At 43.4% G+C, this 12,825-nt stretch overlaps 1 pseudogene; it reads right to left on the reverse strand.

Moving 5' to 3' along the window:
- Positions 1-11,233: 11,233 nt before the first annotated feature.
- LOC131831418 (elongation factor 1-gamma-like) lies at positions 11,234-12,507 on the reverse strand (annotated as a pseudogene).
- Between the last annotated feature and the right edge of the window lie 318 nt (positions 12,508-12,825).

Consider the following 12,825-nt stretch of genomic DNA (forward strand, 5'->3'; position numbering starts at 1 on the left):
GAAAAAGTATTTGTTAAATACGTAAGAAGTTTAGAAAAAAACAAGAGCTGAAGGAAAACCAGTGGAACCCTGAAGTAGTAAGTGGTCAAAGCTTGCTGGGCATGCATCGTAAGGGCAATCTGCCAACTGGGGACCCTTAAACCAAAACACGGAATGAGGCTTAGGTATATTGTCGTAAAGCAGGTTATACAGTGAGAAGTCTATTCTTTACAGTGATGCGTTACAATAGTAGAATTCTGTTTTAATGAAAGGGGGTGAGTTAGCCATTCCCTTGTATCCATTTTGCAGAACAGTCTTAAGTTTTGCTTATGATTTTCAGAGGCATAAGACGGTCACCCAGAGCCAGTTAGCTTCACTTGTCTCGCAAAATACGGGAAATGAAGCTTGTATGGCTTTACTGGATGCGTCTGCTCAGGGAACATTCTAATCTGGGGTCTGGGTTAGATTGTAACATAAGGGCACCAAGTTATTCTAAACCCACAATAAAGTGGCAAGGATCGGCCTGAACAGATTGTATATCAGGGTTGGGGTGGACGCTGAAGTTTCAAAAACGGGTCTCTCGGCTCCGTTTCAGAGGGGTCAGGAAAGAGAGCAAAAACTCGCAGAAACAAGGACAAAGACAAGCCCAACTGACAGCCGGCCCTGCCGGGGAATGAGAAGGGGTAAGTGAGAGTAGCGGCTGAGCGGTCCCACATGGCAGTTGGTTGAAAGCTAAAAATAGAATTGGAGTTGGGGTGGAAGACATGGTCTGTGAACCCGGAGGCTGAGGGCGATGGCTGATGTCACATTCCGTGATGTTCTCACTTCACTCTCAGCCTCAAGGAGGAGGATCACTGATGATGATGGGGAGGAAACTTTGGGATGGGGAGCCAGAGGAAAGGATTTGGGCTGATGATCTTTGATGTGTTCTTCGGAGGAGGGCAATGATGGTAAGAGGAAGAAGTGTGCCCAGGAGCCGGCGGTGGGAGGCAGCCCAGGCGGGCAGGGGTTCCGACGGCTTTCAGAAGGGGAGCAGGAGACCATTTTTGGCGTGGATGCCGACCGACCCGCGGCAGGAGTTGGCAAGAAGAGCCAGGTGGGAAAAGACAGAAGGAGAGATCATTGAAAGATAAGAATGAGCCCCTGATCTGGTAGCCACGCGGACAAAGGTGTGGTGCGGATGAAAGAAGAGGTGGGGAAAATCAGAGGTGGTTTCAATAAAAGCAGAAAGATTAAATGAGTATTTAATCACCAATTTAGCAGTGTGTGAAGTGTACTGTCTCAAATTTCTCTAAGTTCGAAAAGTGTGAACAGGAAGACAAGGAGACGTGTTAAAAAGAAACTCCCAGAACCTTCTCGCAAGGGGGAACTCAGCTAACCGCACACACGCCAGCACGTTTATGTGATTTGTTAAGAGGGTTTTTTTTTTTTTTTCTCCTCAAAGCTTTGGAGGATTTGATTGAAATCTTCATTTATGACTTTGAATCTCATTTGAAGCTCCTTCGCCTCTGCCTCCGTGTAGGAAAGCATTATGAACTGCACAGTTCCCAATAAATCACCAGGCATATCCAGGTCTTTGCTTTTGTGTTATTCACCATAATAAAAATAGTGTGTTTGGTGTGCCTCCCTCCACCAAATAAATAATGTGTTCAGCTGTTACCTTACACCAAATAAATCAATGAAAACAAATGTCTTTCTGCAGAATAATTTCGGCTTAAACTCTAACATGCATCAGAAAATAGATTTTCCTGTGTTCTTGAGCACGGATAGTAAACAGCACCAGGTCGGTGGTCTCCGTGTACCGTTCTGGGGAAGTTTGGACATGGGGAGAGAACTGTTTACTAGAGTAAAATCCTTTAAAAAAAAAAAAAAAAAAAGGATTCTTCTTTTTCATTTAGGTTAATAACATACCACATATATTTGTCAATCAAATTAGAATTACTGTCAGCCCATAATGCATTTTAGTTGAGCCAATATCAGTCAGTCCTGATTTATTTGCTTAATACAAATCTAATTGAGTTTCAGCCTGCTCGTCTCCTTTCCGCTGTTAACCGACCAAGTACATCTTTAATTTCCAAGAGCGATGGTGTGGTAGCAGTTGAGAGGAAGAGTGATTTGCATAAGGCCCCAGAAGGGTGCCAAAACTCTTCACGCTTTAAACAACAGCCTTTATTATTCTGTAAGTGGATGTGTTGAATTTTCATGCTTTTGTTTCCAGTTCAGCCCTGACAGAAAAGAATAAAGTAGATTTTGCCAGCACCCCTGCTGTGCCCTGGGGGAGAAATTCAATGTGCCTCATTTGTCTTAATTGGAGAACCGCCCTCAGCACCAGCTTTTTCTATGAATACATTAGCATAACAGACAGAAAATTCAAGCCCACTTTTGCAGCAGCCGGCCTCCCCCACCCCCCTCCCCACGCACACCTCCCATTTTTAGACTAATAAAAACCGCACGAGGGGAGAAGTACACGTTTCATCTTCTGGATTTCTCAGAGTTGGTGTTGTAAAATTCTCTGTACAGGAGAGATGTATCAAGCCTACGTTATCTCTGCACTGTTATTAGAGCCGGTCGTGAAAAATGTGATAAATATGATCCATGACAGAGAGCTGAAAGCTTCTCTTTATTCTTCATAATGTGCTAATCCCATATACTTGTTCTTTGACTGGTTATGCTGCTTTTTCAGAGGGGAGAGTTGGTTTTACAGAAACAAATGGGTAGCAGTTATGAATGAACCTGGGGGGCGGGGGGGGGCGCGGGGGGGGGGGCGCGGTAAGGAAAAAGAAAAAAAATTCTCAGCGAGGTGAATGTATTAGCACTAAAACAAACGCACTTATCTGAGTCAAAGCAAGATTGTAAACCCCGTGCCAATTCATGAGAGAAATATTAAATTCATCTCCACGTTTTTCATATTACAAAAGGGCTCTAAGTCTGGAAAAAACAACCTGCGCCGTGTAAATCATTTCCCTAATCCAGTCCCTTCCAGTGTCTGACTGAACTAATGGAATTTAAAGGTAGGTGTTTCAAAAGAAATATTTCGTTTACATGTTCCCAAGACTGGTATTAATTCTTTCATCACATCTGTTCAACCTGCTTACCATTGCCAGCATGAGAAAGAGACGGAAAACATGGGGAAAGATATAATTTCTTAATAAAACATGGTGTACACATTCTCTTGGAAAGATGGCTGCCTTTCAAAAAAACAGTGAATCCATATTTTGTCTTGATTTTCCTCCAGCAGGCCTAATTTACCACGTCAGTCACATGCTGCTCTCTCACTAGAAGCCTTCTAGGGATTTTAAATAAGTTTTTTGTTGTGGTGGTGATTAAGAGCTTGTTTGGTTTTCAATTATTTGTATGTCCATTTAAAAATTAAGTACCCTTTGGGTCATGTCCTTGTGGGTAAATGGAAAGCAAAATCATTCTGAAATCGTAAATTTGAGATGCAGAAGTTTCCTGGCCTGGAGAGAACCAAGCCGTTCTCACTTCTGTATAAATCCTCATTCTGTCACCGACTTCAAACGCTCGGTTCGCCCCGTCAGAAGCCTGAAGGCAAAACCGGGGGATTCATGCGTTCTGCCCCTCCCCGGGCCCTTCCTGCACTTTCCATTCACGCGGCCCCAATAAACATTCCTGGAGGTTAGGATGAGTTGGTCAGTGTTGGAGACCGGGAATAAAATGTTCGCTTTCTTCTGTAAATGAATCTAAAAATAATCATTTGGCTTTATCTGTCCAGTGAGAGGAAGTGAGCTTTGCGCCTCACCCCTGGTTTCATTTACATTATACAAATGACAAGCCGTTTACCCTAGTTTATCAGATAATCCCCGCTGCTTTCTAAACAAACATTCCAGCCACTCTCCGAGTTCTTTCTCGAATCCTCCTTCCCTGCCCTCCACTGGCCTTGATGTCTCGTCTGGGGTCTGGACTCAGGGGCTCAGCCCGTCCTCCCCATCAGGAAGACACGGTCCCCGTGAACACTCCGTTCTCCCTCCATCCCGTACCAGTTCGTTTCCTTGTTCAAACCAATAATGAAATACTCCTCTTCCTGGAATCTTGGATTTACTACCCTTCCTAACAACTTTCAACAATCCCAAGGAAAGAAAAATGGGATTGCAGGGTGCTTTGAGCACGGAATTACAGCTTTCCTCTGGTGTAGTATTAAAGATTTTAACGTTTGTGACCGTGAGAGTAATATATGTTCCCTTTATCAAAATGAAAAAATACTGAACATCGTAGACAGGAACAAAAGCCACTCCTGGTGTTTTGTTTGTTTTGTCTTGTGGCTATGGCGTTCCTGCTTCAGTTTCTGAGAAACACCCCACATCCTTTGCAGACATGTTAGGCAACATGTTGCCTGTTTGGTGTTTTAAAACGCACTGATAGGGTGTCTGCATGCTGCCCTCCCATCCCCCCCCCGTGTTGATTTGGCCCTTCTGTCCTGGGTTGAGAGGTGGCAGCAGGCATTTAAACTCCTCGGGAGAACTAATCAGTTGTTAACCTGAGCAGAGTTAAGGAGGCCTGTTCTATAGTAATTCATCCTTTAGTTTTTGTGCCATCGCCCTCTATGAAAATCACTTTTACCTACAGAAACGAAGCATTGGTAGAATGACCCTAGAAAACTGAGCATAGGTATTTAAAGGGGGACGGGGAAGACGTTAAGTTTAGGGAACAGATGGATAGGAAAGTGACTCTCCCTGTGTCTACAAAATATAAATTTATCCTGAAGACCGGGAGTTAAAACAATCCTGCACGTTACTGCGGGCACTCAGTGGGGTCATGGTTAAGTGGCTACCTTGATGAAGAGATTGGTCATGATGTGGTGTGTCTCTCTGAAGAAAGCCATGGAATTCTTTCCTGAATCAAACTCTGAAGAGTGGAATTTCAAAAAATTTTTCTGTTTTTAATAGGGAGAAATCAAGAATTGACTTTGGAAAGTGCTCTTTTGACTTTACAAATTTTAAAAAAAAAATTTTTTAATTTATTTATTCATTTGGTAGAGAGAGAGAGACAGAGGGAGCACAAGCAGGGGGAGAGGCAGAAGCAGATTCCCCCCTGAGCTCAAACCCAGGAAACACACCCCCCCCCCATCATGACCTGAGCCAAAGGCAGACACTTAACCATCTGAGCCACCCAGGCGCCCCTGGACTTTACAAATTTATTCAATTTATACAAGTTCTTTGTATGGTCAAAACACAACGACTGAGCAATTCCAAATTGGGAGAAAAACAAGGGGCAAGAGTAGGACAACTATTAAGACCAGAGTTGTTGTTGTTGTTGTTGTTTTTAAAGATTTTATTTATTTATTTGACAGAGAGAAATTACAAGTACACTGAGAGGCAGGCAGAGAGAGAGAGAAGGAAGCAGGCTCCCTGCTGAGCAGAGAGCCCGATGTGGGACTCGATCCCAGGACCCTGAGATCATGACCCAAGCCGAAGGCAGTGGCTTAACCCACTGAGCCACCCAGGCGCCCCAAGACCAGAGTTTTAAGGCAAAATATTACTGAGTATAATCATGCAGTTCAAGTAACAGTGACCTAAAATCCCAACTGATAATCGTTTCTGTTGAAGTTACAAACAAAAGACATATACGTGCTAATTTAACATCAACAAATTAACAACGAGATGCACTACTTTGTGAAATAGCAGGCATAATGAAGTAATGAAGAGAAAACATTTGTTTTGCACACCAAAATTTCTCACTTCAGTGACTTTGTAACAAATTCGCTCAAAAAGAGTCTCCTCTCTCCTCCTGTTTACTTAGGGAACACCCTGGCTATTACTTTTTCTTGCTTACGCTTCTTTGAAAGTTATTGATTGACTATTCACTGTCTTGATAACCTCTTCGTATCTGATTCCAAAGACTTAGCCAACATCAACTTGGACACTCCTTTTAGTAACCTCAGGTTTATCTGTCAACTCTCTTCAGTGATGTATAGGTTCTCTGAAAAGGAAAGGAATGTCAGATAAGGAATGATGGTTGTTAAGTAACCATATCCTTTAGGATTTAACCTAAAAAAGCAAGACACCTGTGTGAGGTCTACAGTTGTGCACAACAGCATTTTTTTCTTCTGGAAAAGTAACTGGTTCCATGTAAGGATGTGGAGTGGAAGTAGTGCACTTGGGCCCTGGATCTGGTGTCTGAACAAACTGAAGAGGGACCAAGATTCCACTCTGCACTGTTGTTTGGTCAGATGAAGAGAAGGAAGGAAAAAAGGGACACAGGCTATCACTGTTCGCAGGGAAAAGCAGCTTTCAAAAGTAAAAGAGGAGAAAGTTTGGGTGGAACTGGAGTGCTAAGAAGCTTGAGTGGGTCAATGAAAGACATTGCAGGATGGGTGGCCGGTGGGAATACACAAAAAGTAGGAGAGCCTCGAAGACCCTCGAGAAAATTCTTTGAGCTGAGACAGTGCATCTTCCTTGCTCACCTGAGTCTCTTACTCATCTGTTTATCACAGATTCTGTCCTAAGAGTTGAGCTGAAATGGAGTGAGACATAAAAAGTCGAATGGGTAAAACTCCCACAGTGATGGTGCAAAACACCTGGCTGGAGATGGGGCTTGGATATGGTAACTTGTATTTAGGCAACCCTTACTTCCCATCCCCCTGTGACTTGCATGGGTCTTGGCAGACTCAAGGAAAACATCTGGAACCCTATTTGCAGTCTGGATTCAGGTATGTGCTGATGAGCATGAGCAATGGTGCCAAACTGCAGAAGAAACCATGGAAGGCCTTAGAAGAAACACCATAATGAGAAAGAAGTTCTGCAGCGTGGACCAGTTGCAAAAACAGGTCCAAAGAAAGGGGGCACCATGGACCCAAGCACAGAGTGAAATTGAACTTGAATCTATCCTGACCTAACTCTCAGAAATTCCCTGTATATGTGAGGCAAAAGAAGGCTATATGTAGCTGTGGATTACGAAAGTAAGACGTGTTAAGTCACTAAACCTCTCGTAGATCCCAAAGTATGTAAGAATGTCAAACACAGGGAACAGAGTTCCTAGAGTGTTAGACGTTAAAAGCAGGAAGCAGCACGATGATTCAGGTGGTCTGAGCACAGTAGGGATGTTGTGCTGGGACAGTGCTATCCCTGGGGTCAGTCTGAGTAACATGGGAATTTAGGTACAGCAGAACAGATAATGGCAGGTAGTGGTATAAATAAATAGAAGGAGAGGCCTGGGTGGCTCATTCTGTTGAGCATCTGACTCTTCGTTTCAGCTCAGATCGTGATCTCAGGGTTGTGGTGATGAGCCCCATGTTGGGCTTCACACTTAGTGAAACATCTCCTGGAGAGTCTCTCCCTCTTACCCTCCCTCCCTCTCTGCTCCTCCCCTCACCTGCATTCATGCTCTTTCTCTCTCTCTCTCTGTCAAAATAAACAATTAAAATCTTAGAGAGAGAAAAAGAAAGGAGGGAAGCAAGAAAGGGAAGCAGTTGAGATTCAGTCAAGTTGGGTTGTTGGTAAAAATGTCAATTTGACCTTGCCTAAGAATCATAGGCTGTTAGGACGCAGAGATATTTGTATTGACATAAATTAAATTGTTGGAAAACAGGAAGTATGTTTAGTCACCTAGGGCTACCTTACTGAAATACCACAGACTGGCTGGCTTAAACAACTGAAATTTGTTTTTTGACAGATCTGGAGGCCAGAGGTCCAAGATTAAGGTGTTAGCAGGATTGACGTCCGGTGAGTCCTTTCTTCCTAACTTGTACATGGCAGCCTTCTTGCCTTCTTGCTATGTCTTCACACACCTTTCTTCTGTATGTGCACAAACACTGAGTAAGTTCTAGTGTCTCTTCCTGTTCTTAAAAGGACGCCAGTCCCATTGGATCAGGGCCCCACCCATATCACTTCCATTAACCTTAACTCCTTCCTTAAAAGCCCTATATTCCAATCTAGCTAATTTGGGAATTAGGGGTTCAACATGGGAATTTGGGGGGAACAGAAATCAGTACATACCAAGGAGCCAGAATGGATCTTCATGAATGAATCTAGGAAAAGGGAAAGATCCAGAGTTCTACCACCTACCCGGGGGCTAAAGATGACCAATGACCTTCAAGTGCTTATGTATGACCTACGTATATGGAAGGCTTGTACATAAGAAAAGCAGCAGGTAAAGGCCACATGGGTGGCTCAGTTGGTTAAGCACCTGCCTTCGGCTCAGGTCATGATCCCAGAATCCTGGGATTGAGTCCCACACCAAACTCTTTGCTCAGTGGGGAGTCTGCTTCTTCCTCTACCCCTACTCTGGTTGTGCTCTCTCTCTCTCTCAAAGGGAGAAATAACATCTTTAAAAAAAAAAAAAAAAAAAGGAAGGAAGGAAAAGAAAAGCAACAGGTAAAACGCCCATTCCACTTTCTTGGACTTTACAAAAAATGGTCTTGATTCACCCCATAGTCTAGTGGGTATTAAATCAAATGGAATTTTCATCTCCTACACCTACATTTTATTTATCACATGATAAATAATTTTTTTTCTGGGATAAATTTTGCAAACTTTATAATCAAGTCCTTTGAAAGTATAGAAGAAAAAAATTGAGGCAGTTTGTGAATTCTGACCATCGTGAATTTTCTTTGAATTAAAGACTGTGTTCTAGATCAGATTTATACTGCTGTCTACTGTGTGACTATTCTTCAGAGGGAAAATTTGTTTTTATACAAATAAAAACATGAATGTGATATCAGTCTATTACACTGTGGGCTTATAAAAATACCATGACTTTTTAATGATTTTTTTCAGGAGAAAAGGAAAACCAAAAATATGCCAACTTTTCAGTACTCAGTTGATTTTTCTCCAAGAACAAGTCGAGCAGCATAGATTTAATTTTAGTATATAATAATAATGTGAGTTAAATGTGGCTCAAAGTACTGCCCTTCCCCATACCAAATGAATACTCACTGTCTTTGATATGTTCTCTTTTAGTAGCTGCCTATCATCGGTCGAGAGTGTGTCATTTAGACTAGACTGTAGGCAATAGAAACCAGTTCTGACTTAAGCAAAAGGGAATTTGTTAGATGAAAAGGACAAATCATAGAATTGAAGACAAGCTGCTGGTTGTGGAAAGGGTAGGTTGCAGAGTAGATAGGTTTTAGGACTCCACAGCACATGCCCCAAAAGCCATTCTCGTTAGCATGTCACTGTTGATATAAATCCCAGCCTCCAAAGCCAAGCTTCTCCTAAAAAGAATCAGGTTAGCAAAACTTGGGTCAGATGTCCATTTGATTAACAAGTCCCTCGATGGTACACCTGATGAGGAAGTATGGGGTGCCGTTAGAAGGGAATAGGCAAAGAAAAGCAACAGATACCCCCTAGGAACAACTACCAGAATTATACTTGTGTTGAATATTGATTGTGGAAAAAAGGAAGTATTAGAATTGACAACAGAAGAATTTCCTGCTGACTTTGTTTCCCTAAAAAATGACTTCCAAGTAGATCGTCCACCTCTGAGTACATGGTAATGAAACCCCAAAATAAGGATGTTGTACAATGGCCGGAGATGTCTGCTTACCTAGCTGCCTTTAAATGCTGGCTTCATACGTGCCTCCTCTGGAGGATGTACATGCCCTTCCCTGGCTTTATAATGTTGCTGCCATCCCTTTATCATCTTTCTGGTTTCCAGTATGATCTTCATTCGTTCCCCGTTTCCCCAAAAATTACTCACCAGCCTGAGTACCCTAACAACATGGACCAATAGCAGTGGTGACTGTGTTTTAGTGTCTCATGAAACAACCGTCTTTATTACCGTGGAAGCAACATTCCAGTCTGTTCTCTAATCCTTGGTGCCCAGGCCCTGTCACCTCAGCTACTGTTGCGAGACTCCATTTTCATCTGACTGTATAGACAGCTCCCAGCCAAATCTAATTTTTGTGAAGCAATCAAGAAAGGTCTAGGTACAGACGAAGCCTCCTTTCAACTATGTTTGTTTGGGCACTTGAAGGCCGGTCTACTTTTGAAATGGCTCCCTGAAAGACCAAATGGGGGAAGAGCCAAGAACTCTGGGCAATACTTCAAAAGTCAGCAGCTGCTCTGCGTTCCCAGTCAAGCCCAATTTGCCACTTGGCTGCTTACTGATGAGCGGCTTGCATGAGTATTTGATAGAACCAAAGCATATTCCCTGGTTCACCCATTGGCTTACCAAGCTTTGGGCAAATATCTGGTACCCCAGAAGCCTGGCCTCTCTGCTAAACAGCTTGTTATAAGGGAAAGAGAATTTGGTTAGAAGTCAAGAGTCCAGTAGCAGATTAGAACCATCCCTAATTACATACATGTCGTTGGGTGAGTAACTTAATGTATCTAGGCCGTAGGGGTTTGTTGCTGTTGCTTTTGTTAACATTTTGTTATGGGAATTTCAAACCTATGCAAAAGCAGAGAATGATATAGTAAGTCCCACGTACCTATCATCTGCTTTCAGCAATTATGAACTTTGATTTATTAAATTCTGCCTCACCTACTGGGTTACTGTGAAACAAATCCCAGACTCATATCATTATATCCTTAAATATTTCACAGTGTATCTGATTAGATCTACTTTGTTTTTTAAAAGTCACAATAACAGGGGCATTTGGATGGCTCAGTTGGTTAAGCAGCTGCCTTCAGCTCAGGTCATGATCCTGGAGTCTCAGGATCCAGTCCTGCATCTGGCTCCCTGCTCAGCGGGAGTCTGCTTCTCCCTCTGACCCTCCCCTTCTTGTGCTCTCTCTCTCTCTCACTCTCAAATAAATAAAAATAAAATCTTGAAAAGTCACAATAACATTAGATACTAGAAGCAATAATAACTCAATAATATTTTTAAATATCTAGTGTTCAAATATTCTTGACTATAGCATTTTTTTAAAAAGGTTTATTTATTTATTTGACAGAGAGAAATCACAAGTAGGCAGAAGTAGGCAGAAAGGCAGGCAGATAGAGAGGGAGAAGCAGGACCCCTGCCAGGCAGAGAGCCCAATGCGGGGCTCAATCCCAGGACCCTGGGATCATGACCTGAGCTGAAGGCAGAGGCTTAACCCACTGAGCCACCCAGGTACCCCCTGACTATAGCATTTAAAAAAAAAATTTTTTTAAGGGCACCTGTCTGGCTCAGTTGGTAGAGCATGCAACTCTTGATCTTGGGGTCATGAGTCTGCCCTACATTAGGTATAGAAGTTACCTTAAAAAAAATTTTTTAAGTAAATTAGAAAAATTTTTTTTCAATATTCTGTTTCTTTAATGACCGCCATCTACCTGAAGGACAGGTACAGGCAACTGGTGGTGGCAAGAGCAGTTCACTTGAAGATCTTGCCCTGGCTGAAGGTTTTGCCCACATGCTGCAAGACCCCCTTCCAGGAAAAGTACTCCTAAACCAGCGTCTGGGTCTCCTCACTGCTAGGATCTGGTTTCCACCATGTATGTGACTGGACTTGGCAGAAACGCAAGCTCCTGGCTTTCTTTGGATGACCCCAACTCTAGAAAGGGAGCTGCTATTGTTAGTTCCAAAGAGGATGACACTGGCAAAGGCATTCTTCCCCAGTGTGTCCAACCACTGGAACATTCTAGTGAAAAAGTTGCAACTAATAAAGGTCTGGGTGAGGTCTTCAGGGTAGCTGATCTCAGCGTACCGCAGAGACCAGCCAACCTTATCAAAGTGCTCCCCAAAATAGGGCAGCACCACAGAGAGAGTGTCCTCATTGGAGTCCTTGTGCTTAAATTCTTAACACAAAGGTACTCTTGGGCAGGTGAGCAAAGGGGTCCTCGGTCTTTGGTTCAGCAGCCAGTGCCTGGTCACATCCATCCATCTTCTCAGGATCAGAGGCAGCAGCCTTTTTCTCTTCTTTCTGCTCAGCCTGGCTTCTCTTCTCTTCCTTTCTTTCTCCGGGATATGTCCTTTTCAGGCTGGCTCTCTGCAAACTTTTTAGCAACAGACTGGGCCATCTTTTCACAGAGTTTCACCTCCCCCAAGACAGCCCTGAACTGGGGTTGGTCAACGCAGGTGAGGAAGCAGCAGTTGGTATTGGGGAAGGCCTGGCAGAGAGAAGGCTCCAGGACTGTTTCTAGAGCCACAGCAGGGTGCAGACAATCGTGATGTCAGCCAATGTCAACACAGGTGACCACCAGGAGAGTCCTTGTCTTCAAGGGAGCATCCAGTAACCCCAGAAGTTGCTTCACTTCCTCCTTTGCATTCTCTGGGGCCTGCTTGTTGTGGTGCATGATGCCTGAGGTGGGGCCCACCCGGCTGCTGGTGGGCAGCACTATATCGCTATCAGCCAAGCTCACACACTGTACCTCCTGGGCTGTTGTCTCTGGAGAACTTCCCCACAGCTCCTCATTGCTCACATACTAAGCAATGGCATCACTGTCAAACACACAGAATCCATCATCGCCCTCAAATGCTGGAAGCTTGCCAGCAGGACATTTACAGAGAAATTCAGGGCTGCGTTTGGTTTGGCTAAACGGGTAGTGTAGAGAGCACACAGACCTGAGCCCCTCTGGACTGAGCAGCAATGAGAGCCTTGACGGTCCTCCAGGTTTCAGGGTACATGAACACGGTGCCAGCTGCCATAGTGATTCTGCAGAGAAAGCTAAACAAAATTTTTTTTAAAGCATCAAAATGAGGTCCCAAAATTTAATTGTTGAAATGTCTCTTTAGTGGATTTTAACCTAGAGATTTTCCCTCTGTCTTTTTCTGTCCTTCAACTTATTTGGGGTGGGGGGAGCGGTAGTGGGGAGTAGATCATTTGTCCTACAGAGATTCTCTGGACTTCGTTAATTGGATCCTTATAATGATACTTAGTGTATTTTTCTGTCCTCCATATTTCTTATAGTTAGATCTACAAGTTTGGTCATGTTAAGTACTAATTTTTGGTCAGAAGGATTCTTA

This window comes from Mustela lutreola, chromosome 5 (assembly GCF_030435805.1).
Source record: "Mustela lutreola isolate mMusLut2 chromosome 5, mMusLut2.pri, whole genome shotgun sequence".
NCBI classification, from domain to species: Eukaryota; Metazoa; Chordata; class Mammalia; order Carnivora; family Mustelidae; genus Mustela; species Mustela lutreola.